This window comes from Pteropus vampyrus, unplaced genomic scaffold (assembly GCF_000151845.1).
Source record: "Pteropus vampyrus isolate Shadow unplaced genomic scaffold, Pvam_2.0 Scaffold48, whole genome shotgun sequence".
NCBI lineage: Eukaryota > Metazoa > Chordata > Mammalia > Chiroptera > Pteropodidae > Pteropus > Pteropus vampyrus.
The window spans coordinates 814,165-829,501 of NW_011888829.1; the positions used below are offsets into that span (position 1 = coordinate 814,165).

General features: G+C 42.6%; 1 protein-coding gene and 1 pseudogene across 1 annotated transcript in view; both read right to left on the reverse strand.

Moving 5' to 3' along the window:
* TMEM178B (transmembrane protein 178B) overlaps positions 1-15,337 on the reverse strand; it is a 329,105-nt gene that overhangs the window by 299,015 nt on the left and 14,753 nt on the right. The gene's annotated exons all lie outside the window — the stretch shown is intronic.
* On the reverse strand, positions 8,023-8,138 carry LOC111739271 (annotated as a pseudogene).

Genomic DNA, 15,337 nt, shown 5'->3' on the forward strand with positions numbered 1-15,337 from the left:
TCTATATTCTGAATTGTATTCTTGAAATTCCACTACTTATTTATCAAAAAAAAAAAAGTTCTTTCTTCAATCAGTTATTAATTCTTTAAGTTCTTGAGGGCCCAAGACTTGCCTTGCTACATTGAAACCACAGCTACACTGTGTCTCATACATAATAGACATTCATGTAACTGTTGAATGAATAAAGACCAATAACCATGCATAAAATTTTAAAATATTGTTTAAATAAAATTGTTAAAGATATAAGCTCCTAAAATCCAATCATTATCTTTCCTACCACGTGCCTTCTTTTTCCTATAAATTAGCTTTTGAAAATGGTATAGGAATTTAATTTGTCTTTTAATCAACAGATCAGAAATTATGCCAAATCCCATTTGATTTTTGCTTAAGAGTCAATTTTTGGTTCTTATGTTGGCATCATCAAAAACCACAACACCCAAGTGAAGAGCGTCTTCCCCACCTCCGGTCACGTTACTACTGTCACCATGGGTCTTACGTTTCATTCAACAATTATCTATGAAGCTCCTACAATTGGCCAGGCACGATCCTAGACACAGGGGGATATAATGGTGAGAAAAAGCGGACACAGTCCCTGCCCATGCGATATTTACAATCAAGAATAGGAACAACTGCCCTGATAAATGCATGGCCGCTAACTGAATTAAGTGTGCCAAAGGACAGCAACCCAGGCCCTTGAAAACAGATCAGGTAAGAATTCAAATGTCTTGTCATTGCCAATAACTACAACTCCTCCACGATCACAACTTCAGGTGTCACACTCTTTGTCCATCATCCCCCGAGTTCCCAGCTTACCCGCTCTGGTGACCCACCTCCAACAATCCTTTGATCCCCCCAAGATTTACAATCCACTGATCCCATCACCTTTTCACTGTCCGTCAATCCTCTCCTGCCCTTTTCCCCACATGTCCCGGTTTAGATGCTGTAGCCAATCATTACGTCACTCCCTTGCCTATCCCTCCCAGCCCTGTGCCCCTCTTCCATTTCTTCATACTCTATTCTAGCAAACTCCTAATTAACTCCAATCTTTTGCCACCTCCATGCTTCTGCCCCTGAAGCAGAACGCTGCGAGAGAAAAACACACAATCGTGCCACACTAGTCTCGTGTTAGACATGGGACCACAAGCCTCAAGTGATCCCTTAATACTGCCTACGAGGATACTATATTTCCAAATCCTCTCACTCGCTCATGCTCCTAGACAATTATTTCACATCTTTTCCTTCTTCTTCACCTCTCCATCACCTGCTTACCCACCCTCCCTCTCAGGTGATGATCTTGCACCCTGCAACACTGAGAATTGATACAAATGATAGAATTTCCACAAACTCCCACTATGGCATCTGTCTGCCTACCAGCATGTGTGTAACTACCACACACCTGCCTTATCTCTTGTTAGCATACATGAACTGCTCACGCACCTGTCTAATGCAGACTTGTGCACTAGATCCTATCCCCGTGTGCCTAGTCAGTGACATTGCAGCAAGGATTCCCCCACTCCCCGACATCAGCAAATTTCCCTTCTCTATTGGACCATTCCTATTATCACTCAAATCCCTCTCCTAAACCCTCTTCTCACTCCAGCTAATTCTCCATTTCTCTACCACCTTATTGACAAATCACCTTGGAGGTCTTTATGTTCACTGTCTCTAGTCTCTCTCCGGCTATGCTCTCAGGAACCTGTCCCAACCAGGCTTCTGTTCCTCTACCACACAACCACCAACGACCTCCCACTTGCCAAGCCCAATGGGCAAATCACTCTTCATTTCTTTTGATCAACCAGCAAAATTTGGCACAGGCCACTTCCTCCTCCTGGGAACTCCTTCTTCACTTGGCTTCCGGAATACCACAAACTCCGGGACAGTACTGACCACTCTTCCTCAGTCTTCTCTCTCCAGGCCCTCTTTTATGTTGTCGTGCTCCAAGCCTCGGTCCTTGGGCCTTTAATCGTCTCTCATCCATTCCCCAGGGACCTCACCTAAACACAGCTTTAAACACCATCTATGCTGATGACTCTGAAACTTATATCTCCAGTCAGATTGCTCTGCCAAACTCCAGATGCATAGACCCAAGTGCCTACTCGGTAATGTCTAAGAGACATCTCCAATTTAATATACCCGAAGCCAAGCCCCTCATCACCCCAAAGCCCGCTCTAGCCATCACGACCCCCTTCTTAGTTGATATCAACTCCATCCTTGGTCATGCGACAACTGTGAAGCTTCCTCTGAGTCTTCTCTTTGTCTTCTCTCTCTTCTGCCCAACCCACCCATAATTCCTGTGCACTCTGCCTTTAAAATATCTCCAGAATTCCAACCCCTTTTCACCGCCTTCACTGCCTACACTCTGGCCCAAGCCACCATCATCTCGTCTGTATTGCGGGAACAGCCTCCTAACTCGTCTCCGTGCTTCTGCCATGTCCTCCTGGTTTGCTGTCAACACAGCAACCAGAATGTTCCCAATGGCTTCCCAGCTCAGAGTAAACGCCAAAGACCTTACAGTGGCCCTATGTGAACACACCCGCTACTGCTCTGCCCCTCCCTCGCTCACCCCAGTCCACTCTACTGGCCTCTTGGCTGTTTCTCAGACAAGCCATACTCCAGCCTTAGAGATTGTACACAGGCTGCTTCTTACTCTTCTCTGTCTTTCCCCAGAAATCTGTACATCTCAATTCTTTATTTCCTTAGGTATCATCTTCTTGGTGAGTCCTTCCTTGTCCTGCCTATTTGAAGTTGCAAACCAGTGCCCACCCTCCACATCTCCCGTGCCCTTTACCCTGCTCCATTTTTTCCCAAAATGCTCATCAGCTACAAACACATTAGGGAATTTACTTATTATTGTCTCCCCACCCACACGTAAGCTCAGCTTGGGCACGGATTTTGTTAATTTTTAACTCATATATCTCAGGTGCCTAGAACAGTATTTGGCACACTGTAAGCACCCAATAAACATACGCTGAGTGAACACATTCAATGAGAGGCAGAGACATCATCACTAAATGGCCACAATTAAAATATGCATAGTTTATCCAAGACAGTGAAGATGGTGATGAATAGAAAGGACCACTGTACACAGTGTTCCCACTAATGGGTTAGCATTTATTAGCACATTCACACGAATGTGTTTATCAAATTATCTGGCTGTTACTTGGGAAAATGGCCGGAGGCTGAAAGAAGGTTCCAGATACCTGGTATCTTGAAGAGAGTTTAAATATTTCTAAAACTTTCCAACAACCCAGCAACCAATCTAAAGAGCAAATGACTGTAAACGTGCACTGCCAGGGTAGATGAGGTGTGGGCGTGGACCACCATCGCCCTACGTTTCCTTAAAGTGGCATGTTTTAGCTTTAAAAGTCATATACCTTTTGCATTCCTCTCTGTAACACATCTATTTGTTAGATTATAAAAATCTTATAAATTACTTGATAGTTTACTCACTGGATTTCTCAAACAATCGTAAAGTAAAATTCACAAACCAGAAGCCGCGTTTGCCCTAGGCATCCTGTCACATACGAGGGAGTAGAGGAACCCCACTTTGAGAATCACAGAACACTTTGGAACTGCCAGACAACAACGACGAGCAGAGCAAAGCCAGATGGAAGCCTAAGTACAAAACTGGCCTATTCACCATTTTGCCTTGGCTGACCCTAACTGACCCTTTTCAAAGGCCTCGTGAAAAGGCCGCCTTGAATTAAACAAACTCTGTGTACATTTCTGGCTTCGCTTTCATAGTCTCCTGATGACCACTTTGTTCCAGAGCTGCTTACAGCAGCTGCATGTCCCATTTTCTGTTTTCCCTCGAACATCCGTTAGCAGCTCTAACTTGGAAGAAGTCATTACAACTGATGAGAGAAATTAAGGAGGAGAGTATTTTTAATGAAAATGATATCAATGTACATTTCCATTTGTGGCTAAATAAAGCAAAGAAATAAAATGTTCCATCTTTTAGATAAAATCTTGGGGTGGAGAAGGCTGGGCTCAGACACGACAGCTCAGCCAGCTAGCCCTCCCCTCCCCCACACAGTTGCCCCTTCTCTCCTCCTTTAGTCCTTCATCGTGCTTTGTGCTTTAATGTTTGGAAAAAAGGCCAGGATAGGGTTGGGGGTTATGCTCTCCTGTGATAGGTTTAAGTCTGACTCTGACTCTTTCAATGCAGCTGTCCTTACAGCTCGTTAAGAGTCCTGACTCTCGGCCCATATTACGGGCTGCGTTTTTGTACCCCAAAAGTTCGTATGTGGAAGTCCTAACCCCTGGTACCTCAGAGTATGATTGTATTTGGAGATAGTGCTTTTAAAGAGGTAACTGGGTTAAATGAGGTCATTAGAGTGGGCCCGAATCCAATCTGACTGATGTCCTTATAAGAGGGGACTAGGACCCACACACACCCGGGGGGAAGACCACATGAGGACACAGGGAGAAGACGGCCATCTTCAAGCCAAACATAAAGGCCTGAGAAGAAACCAATCCTATTAGCACCTTGATCTCAGACTTCCAACCTCCAGAACTGTGAAAAAGTAAATGTTGTTTAAGCCCCCCAGTCTGTGGCTACAGCAGCCCTAGAAAACTAACCCATCCTGTAAATAATACTTGCAACTCAGTAATGATGAAGGGGAGGGTAGGAAGGAGTAGAGGCTGCTGATGACGGTGCCTAGATGGCAGAAATAGAGCAGCAGGTAGAGAGAGAATAAAATGCTGGAAATCTGATTGTTTTTAGAACTGAAAAGGGCTCTAGCTTTGCTATATAGTAGCTCCTCCCTCACATCCACTAAATATATCCTTGCACCTAGAGATGAATTTCACCTTTTACTGTCAGGGGAAGGCTTTCCAGAGCCCTCCAGGAGGCCTAGATCAGCCTTCTATAGGTCACCGTGTATGAAAAACAGGGATGAAAATGGAGGCCCTTCACCCCCACAGCAGGAGCCAGGACAGCCCATTTCCTGTGAGCCTTCAGTGCGGCAAAGGCTCTGCCAGCTGTCCCAAATGCACTTCCTGCATCTCAGAAGGCCAGGAGGACACATATCCTGTTTGTTTTACATTCAATACTGGTCAAATTTCTGACCTAACTGAGACTCAACTAAAACACTGGCAGCAAGAGCTCGGAAGATGCACGAATATATTTGCAGTTGCATGTGGCCGGGGAGGGGGAAGCAGCACGTGGGCGTGGTGAAGAAAGAAAATAGTTTCTCTGTTGACACCCAGCTGCCCCCGTGAAGACAACTCTCTTCTCTCAACAGGGATTATGCAGATGAGAACTGGTTCTGTAAAGGATCCCGAATCCAATCACCCGTTTTCCTTGCAATGATAGGAGTTTACCAGGGAAAAGCCATAATTCCAACATTAATACAGTCTTAGTAGAATGTGCCAATAAATCTTCAAAGAAAAACTGTCGGCAATGCTGTTATTAAATAAACGGAATGACATATTGCACGGTACAAATTCAGGCACCACGCCTCATTATTATACAAATTCAAGATTCTTCCGAGTCAGATTTTGTCCCCTAAAACTGTGTGAAAACCAAATAATAGCACTAGTCCTCCATTCACCAGGGCCTAGTGTTAAAAATCCACTCAGTCTTTAAACCAACATTTACAGTGCACCTACTATGTGTCAGGCAGGATGACAGAAATGGAGATAAACGTACAGATGGGATACGGCCCCTTCCTTCAAAGCATTCGTCATCAGGTAAGGTAGACAAATCAATAGATTCTAACATGGTCCGTGCTGCACTAGTGGCAAAGTGAAAGAAGAGATGGACACTGGAAAAGGCGATGCCTGAACGCGGGATTCTGACGGAACCTGAATCCTAACTTCCCCCCAGAGAGGACGTGAGCTGTCGGCACACTGGCTGCAACGCTCTGCCATCTCCGCTCGGTCCAACGACCTACGTCCACTACCAGCTGCCCTTCGTTCCCGCCGCCACGCTCTACGCCACGGCTGCCATTCGGCAGGTCTAGACCTATCTCTGCCTCCCAAAGGCTTCAGAAAAAATGTGTTGGCACCACGTGGGGAGCCATAACTGTTTGTTTCTCTCCACACCTGAAAGAAAAGTAGGGAGCAGGGAAATGATAGAAATAGCAGTTGAGAAAACCCGCAAAGGACGTGAAGGGCTAGTCCGCGTGCCTCTGGGCTCCGGGCTAGCATCGACCCCTGGCGCACAGGCCTGGGGATAGCAGTCAGGGTGGCTGGCTGTGCTGGAGAAAGTTCCAGATGGTGGCTCCAGGGTCTTGGTCCCAGCCACCTTAGCCACTTAACTGGATACATTTTATTTGATCCCATCAGCCTCGACTTTCTCATCCGTGAAATGGGGTCATACCATCTACCCTGCCTACCAAACAGGGAGCTCGGAAAATCGAAGGAGCTGTGATAAGTGAAAATACTCTCAAGCCTGAAAAACACTGTACAAATTCAGAGAGGGTTATAATTAACCCAGCCACAAAGCTGCCTTGGGGCCCGATTAAAATATACTTTACCCCTCTGGATCGACAAAGTGTGAACATGGTTAAAAAATAGGGACAGCTACTCCCAAACAGAGACAGTTGGTGTGTGGGCAAACCCCGACAAGCATTCTCCATGCCAGGAAACCTGCATATGCTTAGAAACTAGCACGTTCTGTTGGTCTTATAGCAGCAGTGTAGGAGCACTCACAAAGCGAAACCGCAACAGGCGACACCACTGCCAAACACAACTGTCCCAACTCCCGAGGAAGATGTGAACGCCAGCCCGTCAATGGAGGAAAGCACACCCTGTGCCATCAGACAAAGAAAGCCCCTGCAGAGGACGTGCCCACGGTCAATGCACACAGAGCCTCTAGCAAAGTGGCCGCGCTTTGGACACGGACTGAATTTTGCCCTACCCCCAAATTCCTATGTTGAAACTTAGCTCCCAATGAGATGGTATTAAGAAGTGAGACGTCTGGAAAGTAATTAGGTCATGAGGGTGGAGCTTTCATGAATGGGATTAGTGTCCTTTTTTTATGAGGCCAGAGAATTCTCTCGTCCCTTAGGCCAGGGATCCCCAAACCCCAGGCCACGGACGGGTTCCAGTCTGTAGCCTGTTAGGAGCCAGGATGCACAGCAGGAGGTGAGCGGTGGGCAAGCAAGCAAAGCTTCATCTGTGTCTGCAGCCACTCCCAGCACCAGCATATTCGCCTCAGCTCCACCTCAGATCACCAGGCATTAGGTTCTCATAGGAGCATCAGTCCCCGGTGCCAAACAGCTTGAGGACCTCTACCTTAGGCCAAGTGAGGACACGGAAGATGGCAGTCTATGAACCAGGAAGTGGGTTGGATGACCTCGCCAGACATCAAATCTGCCGGCACCTTGATCTTGGCCTTCCTAGCCTCCAGAACTGTGAGAAACAAACGTTTGTTGTGTAAGCCACCCATGTATTGTTATAGCAGCCTGAGCAGACAGACACTGACCTATATACATTTCAAAGCCTGTGAGTAAGAACCTCTTTTAATAAGAGCTCCAGATAGTGAAACTATTTCCACAACCTGATAAGTGATTCACAAAAATAGTACTTTTTCTATCTGATTACAGTAAATTTTCCAATACAATGAATGCTTTGTTTGGCTGAACCATTTAATAGTCATTCACACTCTCTAATGAAACTACTAATTACAAAATCTCTGCATTGCAGGCAATAAAAAGGGGTTGCTAACCTCTTCGCAGTGCCTTAGTTCTGCCATCAAGTAGCAATTACTTTTCAATGGCTCTTTCTCTTTTTCACTGATTCTCACCTCAAACATCCCAATCAAACCCACCGAAAAATGAAACTCACTCGAACATATAGGTAAGCACACAGCACGTGCGCACACACAAACACACACAATACACACACTATCCAGGAACTAGAAGAACAAAACTAGAGGTAATGACAAGGATCGTAGGGGACCCTCAGATTCAGATTATCCCTTTGTGCTGGCTAATTTAGGAAGAGCAGGGCTTCAGCTCTCTGTACACTGGAAATGTAATTTTTATTTTATTTTAATTTTATTATTATTATTTATGCCTACAGCACCTGGTCTTCCTAGTTGGTCTCCCATCCAAGTACTAACCAGGCCCGACCCTGCTTAGCTTCCGAGATCAGACATCGGGCTTGTTCAGGGTGGCATGGCTGTAAATAGTGGACTGTGGCTCCACTGGGGCACGAACCCAGGCCTTCTGTGTGTAAAGCAGACGTGCTAACCGCTACACTATGAAACCACGTCCAGAGATGTATTTTTAGTAATTAAAACTAAACTCTACCACAACAAAAATATTTGCTACCTATTAGTGTCACTGGTACCATAATATGCTACATTTATTTTTATTTCTAGATAACTATCTGTCATCCATCAGTCTCTCCAGCTGCTGTCACCAAACAAAACAGAAGGAAGCACTAAGCCATCGTGAGATATGTTTGTTTCAGGCTTGTTACCATTACAGCAGCTTCCAAGCCATGAGAATCATCATAAAGAAGCTGCACCTCACTATGCCCCAGGCTCCAAGGGCATCTATCTCCACCTGTAGCAGAGAAAACACAAGTTAATCACTTCAGCCATTTCTGCTAAGGCTCTTTAAACAGCAGCGAATTCTGTAGCTGAACAAATCAATGTTTACCACATGAACACAGGCAAAAAGACAGAAAGAGATAAGAATCTATTATTCCAGTTTTTAAAGGTTAAAGGGAAAAACAGAAAGATTGCATAAAACATTTTATTGTAGTTCATTAATTAATTAATCAAGAGTTGGACAACAGGCAACAGATTTGGGGTAACTTTTGCCAAACCCAAATTAGGTTCAAAAGAGCCAAAATATTTTTTCCCAGATTTGCAGGTTATGGACTTAGAATGTGGTGACTTATTAAACATTCCAAAGAATGTAGCATTTCAAAGGATTATTTCAATAACTTAGAAAAGTACTCAAATCAAGCCTGTGGAAAATAATTTTTTCTCCTTTCAAAAGATCCATGGAATGGATTAAGAGCTTTGAGGGCACTTAAGTCGGAATCTGTCTATTTATAAAATAGTCAGACTAGTAAAGGTATTTGTTTGTTTAAACAAACACAAAGTATACATTCAAGTGATTGTCTTTTAAAGCACTTTCGTGCTTTACCTCTGAGGTCTATGCAATTATTCTATTGCTCAAAAACACTTTTGGAGTGCTTCTTTGGAATAATTTAAAGAATAAGTTCATGAGCCATAGAAGAAAATCAGCTTATTGTCATGCACTATAATATATATGCATGCGTGCAAACACAGTCAACCCTCATTATATCTATAGAAGAACTTTGGAGTGAAGAGTCTAAAAATAAATTTGGTTGAGCATGCTTTTGAGTATTTATGTTAAAAAAAAGGTATTTTGAGGTATTTTAGTTGCCATAAATTTACTTCTGTAAATTTATGGCAACTAAAATAACATAACCACATGATGATTAGGGAGCCAGAATGAATCAAGAATATCGGGGAGACCGACCAGTTCTCCTGCACTGCCACAAAGTCCAGCCTGCTCTCTACTGTAAACTGGTTACAGAAAATGCCAGCATCTCTCACACTTTACAAGAAGAAGAAATGTGTATGTGTTTGCACTTATAGAGAGTACAGAGTGAAATGCTTTCAGAGAGAAAATGCCCATTCAATCAAAAGATCCACAGAATCTTAAAAATGGAGCCATCCAGTAATTCGCAGTCTGGTCTTATACTCAATTGGAAGTTATGTTGTTAGGGTCTGAGAATCTGCATACTTGTAAGCTGCCCAGGTGATTGGAAGTGCAGCTTGAATTGAGAAATACCATTTTCATTTTATGAACAAAAGCTGTAAAACAAAGAGGTAGTGACTCCAGGTAAGTGGCAAAGCTGAAAGTAGGAGCCAGTGCTTTGACTCAACCTAGCACAGTGCTCTTTCAATTAAATGTCACCAACTGCTATGATTAAGGACAACAATACATTTATACAGTTGATACGTATGAAATTGCGATTTGCTATGGACCTACAACAGTGCGAATCGAGCCTCTGTGCCCCATCCAGGAGTCAGAACATTGCCGAGTATGGGAGCTCTATTCTCTTCTGCATCCATCTTTGAGAGGCCTCAGCTTATGGTTCTTTAACAATAAATTGCTAGCCATATTTCAGTGCTTTCAGCAAGCTGACAATCCAATTCAGACTGAAGTGATGTGTAAACCCTCATTTCAGAGCCAGACACATAAGAAAGTGAAAAACGTAACTGTTTATAATGTTAGGAAAGAATGTGACCACAAAATACTCCTCCCACCTAATAGATAAAATTTCACATTAGAAATGTATTCCTTTAGCTTAAAGCTAAGTCTCTATATCTGTAGCAAGTTCCTTTGGGAAGGACCAGGCATTAAGCTTTATCGTTATTTACAACTGACAGTAAAAGATTCTCTCAGACTCTTTCCTCAAATGAAGAGTCATGATAGAAAGGAAGGTAGAGAAATGTTTTAATTGTCAGAAATGGGACTCTTTCAAAGGAGGAAAAGATTCTGGGAGGGGAGTCAGGGGTCTCCAAAGACAAACTTCACAGTTGTCCATGGTCAAGTTCTACTGTGGATGATGCTGTATGGTCAAGCTGGTTTTAGCAAAGTTGAAGAGTGTTCTGTCTTGAGTTCTTGTGTTTGACATATTTTTTACTTGTTTTGATTTGTTTGTTTTTGTTTTTTTTTTAAATAAAGATGACCAAGATGGGGCCAAAGACAAGTTAAAAAGCAAATTTCATCTGAAGGTGAAGATAATGCACAAAAGGAACTGCAAACTGAAGACTTTCAGATAAGTGCTTGCTGTGAGGCCCTTCTGGTGACAAAGGTCATTTTGGCAATTATCTAATACAGAGACCTACATATAAATGATGCTATTTAATCCATTCTATTTTCTTGCAAGTTTTAAATGTAATTATAGTCAACATTTACTAAGTGCCAGCTACTGTCCTCAGGTCTTTACTTGTACAAAGTCACTCAACTCTTACAATAATTCTGTAAGTTAAATTAAAAATAAAATCTCCACTTTACGAATAAGGAAACTGAGGTCTAAAAATGTTAAGTAACTTGCTAAAGATCACACAGGAAATAGTGAAGCTGAAATTTGAAGCAGTATAACTCCAGGGTCTACACTGTTAACTACTTACATTCTAATAAAGATATTCAAAACAGAAGCCTAGATGAAACCATTTTACGCATAAACGTTTTGAAATTGGGTTGACATCAAAAGTATTTTTAATTTGTGTTATAATAAACCTGATAAGCCTTGTATTTAAAGCCTTTAAGGCCTTCAAGGGAGCAGTTTTTTATTTAATCTGGTGTGAGTGATTAAGGTTAGAACATTCTCCCATTGGCATTGTAGAAAATTTTCAATACCAAAATTTCAAATGGCACAGACTCTAACTTCAAGTGAGTGAGTAAAAGAGGTACTGTATGGGAGAGATGCCTTCTGACTGGGAAAGAGTCATAAGGGATTCATATTGTTAGGAAGGGAACTTGCAGCATGGAGCTCTTTTGATAATGTCATGAAACAGAATAGAAAATGATGAGTAGAAAATTTTGGCAAGCTGAGATAAAAGAAAAGTCTGGTTGTTTGAGGAGAAAAATAACTGTCTGATGGATAAGCTCTAGAAGAAGTACTGTACACACTAAATGATGAGATCTGAAAGACGGTTGCAAATTTAACACGAAGAAAATACTAAAATATTCAGGACCATGGACAGACTCCCATGGAGCTCTATTGGCCAAACAGAGGCTCATGGTGGATTGGTTTTCTTCAATTTTGAAATAACAACCAGGATTAAGTTAAGTGATCTTTAACAAAAATTTGGAGTAAAAACTAATCCTTTATTTTTTCAAATCTTGTTACAAATGCATAGAGATGAATATATAAATGAATGAAACACCATTGCGATGCCGGTATTGGTAGAAGTACCTAGCATTTTTTTGTGCTAATCTGAATAGACAGTTTACATGTCATCTTAGTGATAGCTCCAATATAGTTTTTCATCTTAGAGTTGAAAAGAAATGCATTAAATTATAATATACATGAGTAAATGATGAAATACTAGCTACTTTAACAAATAAACTCTAAAATCTCATTAGCTTAACAAAGACGCTTTTTTTTTTTTTTTTTTTTTGCTCAGTTGGCCAGCAAGGCAGGAGAGACCACTGTTTCCTGTCATTCAGGGACACACACTTCCCAAGGGTTCGCTATCTCCACTCCTGGCTTCCAACATCACCCAGATTTACAGCATCCAAACAGAAGACAGAAGAGGAGCGAAAGTAGAGGATCGCACGTGAGGCTACTCCTGATGGGTGAAACGTAGTTCTGAGTTCCTTCCCCTCGCGATACCATGTCTGAGGCTATCGATGCCAGGGGAAAGATATGGCTTGGTTGCCTGGGACCACCATCAGCACTGGCACTTCCCTCACCCATCTGGTCACTCCTATGGATGCAGTGATGAAGGCAAGGTAGGAGTACCAAGCAGGAAAATAGATAGATACAGCCCCAATTCAGCCAGCACTACGAGGCAGCACCCTGGAGTGCGGGGGTTAAGAGAACACAGAAAATGAAATAGTCCTGGTATGGTTCCACCATTAACTAGTCAGACAACAGATGATGTACTTTCTTGAGTCTCAGGTGCCTCGTGTGTAAAATGGGAATATTGTATCTGCTCTATATGCCCCACAAATTGGTGAGGAGATATGGGGTTTGACTGAAGGAAAAAGAGTATTGATGAAAGGATATTATTGAGGAAAAAAAATGAGCAGCTACTGAAAGAGAGAGAGCAAGTAGGTGGCAGAAAATTAGGGAGGAGAACAACCTACTGAATAAGCCTATTACTATGATAGCTATGGAAGAAAGCAGCAATAACTCAACATAGAAAGATCATAAGCTAAAATTTCCCAAGAGCTTGAAAAAAATTAGTTGTGAAACACCCCCTGAAAGACACTTTATGGAAATTCAGAACCTACTCGATAGAACCAGACATACTCCCAGCCATAAACCCAAAGGGTAAAGAAAAAAGTCAAAGTTAGGTGCAATTATAGGTAGCAATGAATGGCATTTCTCACATGGTTTCCATACTGGGACCTACTTTCCCCCCTATTTCTGAGTAGGAAGCAAAGGTGAAATTATACACCACCTGCTCCACTAACTTGCACCTGTTACTTTATCTCTAGAACTTACACAGTTTTTCTTAGAATTTTGAGTCCTTACAATCCCCAAGGAAGAAATACAAGAGGCTATTGACATCCACGCTTTTTCAAAGAAGACACAGACAAGTGATTGACTATAAATGCGGCTCATAATTTTTGCACAATATCCAGACTCTTTTTTTCCCCCAAGAAAGGAAGATCTTGTGACTTTAATTCCTGCACGTAGAAAACATTTGTTGCTGAGAGGTTGCCGCGAATTCTTGGGCTTTGTCTTCCAGGAGAACTTACAGTATAGCAAAGAGGGCTAATTCTGCACCACCACAGGTCTTTAGACATTTAATCAGTGGCCCTGAAATGCAGACACAGTGCAGCATTTTTAGAATGACAAGGCAAGAATGTGGCTATTCAGCCTGAAAATAAAGCAGCTTTATCTCAAAAATAACCTCATGTCATCAGAGCCAAAGCACCCTAAGATTCTGATTAGAGCGATGCCATTAAATGAAAACCTGCAGAAACCGTTGTTGGTTAAAGGATTCCCTGCAGCGGCTAGTAAGAGAGGTTTCAGGATGGGCTGTACTGTCTTTTAAAAAATGAAACCTTTTAAAACTTTTCAGAGCACCATACCTCAAAAACCAACACATCACATTCCACCTAACACCTGAGGGCAAAATGTCTCAGAATGTCCAGCCAATCACCAGCCACCTGGTGCATAGAACGGTCAGGCTACTCTGACCAGTTCCTTTTCATAAAGCAGCGAGCAAAGCCAACATTCATAACCAGAATGTAGTTCACTTTCCAACCCTGTTTTCTTCAGAGAAATTCCCATTAAGTGCTCAATGACAATAAGATGCTGACATGCTATAGAAACTCTCCTCTAAGAAGCTTAAAGCTCTTGGCCCAAATTATCCCACAAGCCTGTAGTGTGAGCAAAATGACTGATAACTTGCATCAAGAAAAGTCTTGGATTTTCACTTCCTCGCGCATCTAAAACACGTGTTTCTTCCTGGGCCACGTCCCTTTTCTTCCACCCTTTGTCTATCTGCTGTCCTGCCTCAACCTTCTCCAGCAATTTTTCCCTCTCTCTTTTTTCTCTGAACCATTAGTTTTGTCCCTATGTACTGGATCATCCCCATCAGCCCTCAACTGTGCTATTATTTCTCTAATTTAAAAAAAAAAAATGTTTTAAGTCTTGCCTACTCCTAATTTTCTCAGTTCAGCTACCATTGTCTCCTTACTTTTGCACCAACGATCCTTTAAAAAGTTGTCTAAACTTATTGTGTCCAGTTCCTTCCCTCTTCCCCTCGCTCTCGAACCCACCACTGAAATCAATGACCTCCACGTTAGAGAAATCCAAGGTTCGAGTCTCAGCCTCATCTTACTTGACCCGCTGGCAGCCTTGCACACCACTGATCACTTCTTCCTCCTTAAAACACTGTCTTTACTTGGCTTCCAGGACACCATACTTTCCTAATTTTTCTCACTACATTAGCTGTTCCTTCTCGGTCTCTTTTGATGAATCCTCCTCATCTCCCCGAGCTCTGTAAAGTCACTGTGCCCCAGGACTTAATCCTCGGACCTCTTCTCTTCTCTATTTACACTCACTCTCTAGGTGATCTCATTCAATCTCAAGACTTTAAATACTATCATTTGATGACTCTTAAATTTACATCCCAGGTGAGACTTCTCCCCTGAACTCGGGCCAATATATGCAACTGACTACTGACATTTCCATTTGAGCATTTAAAAGGCGTCTCAGAAAGTAACAGATCCAAAATATGGATCCCAAACCAACATCCTCCTCCAGGCCTCTCCACCATACTTCATGGCAACTCCACCAGCTCCTCAGGCTAACAACCTTGGTGCAATCTTTGTCTTCTTTTTCTCACCCACCCTGCATTATGATCCATCAGCCAATCTTGATAGTTTTCCATTCAAAATATATCCAGAACCCAAGCTCTTCTTGCATCACTCTAGTTCCAGCCATCATTCATGCTGACTGGTCTCCCTGCTTCTACACATGTCCCACTGCAATCTATTATTAAACTCAGCAACCCAAGTGATCCTTTTAAACCATAAGTCTAATCATGTCACTCCTCTTCTTGGAATCCTACAATGGTTTCCCATCTCACTCCTTCCTCCAGTTTTTAGCATATGGGCTGCCAAAGCAAGCACTCGCTCCTTCCTATGAC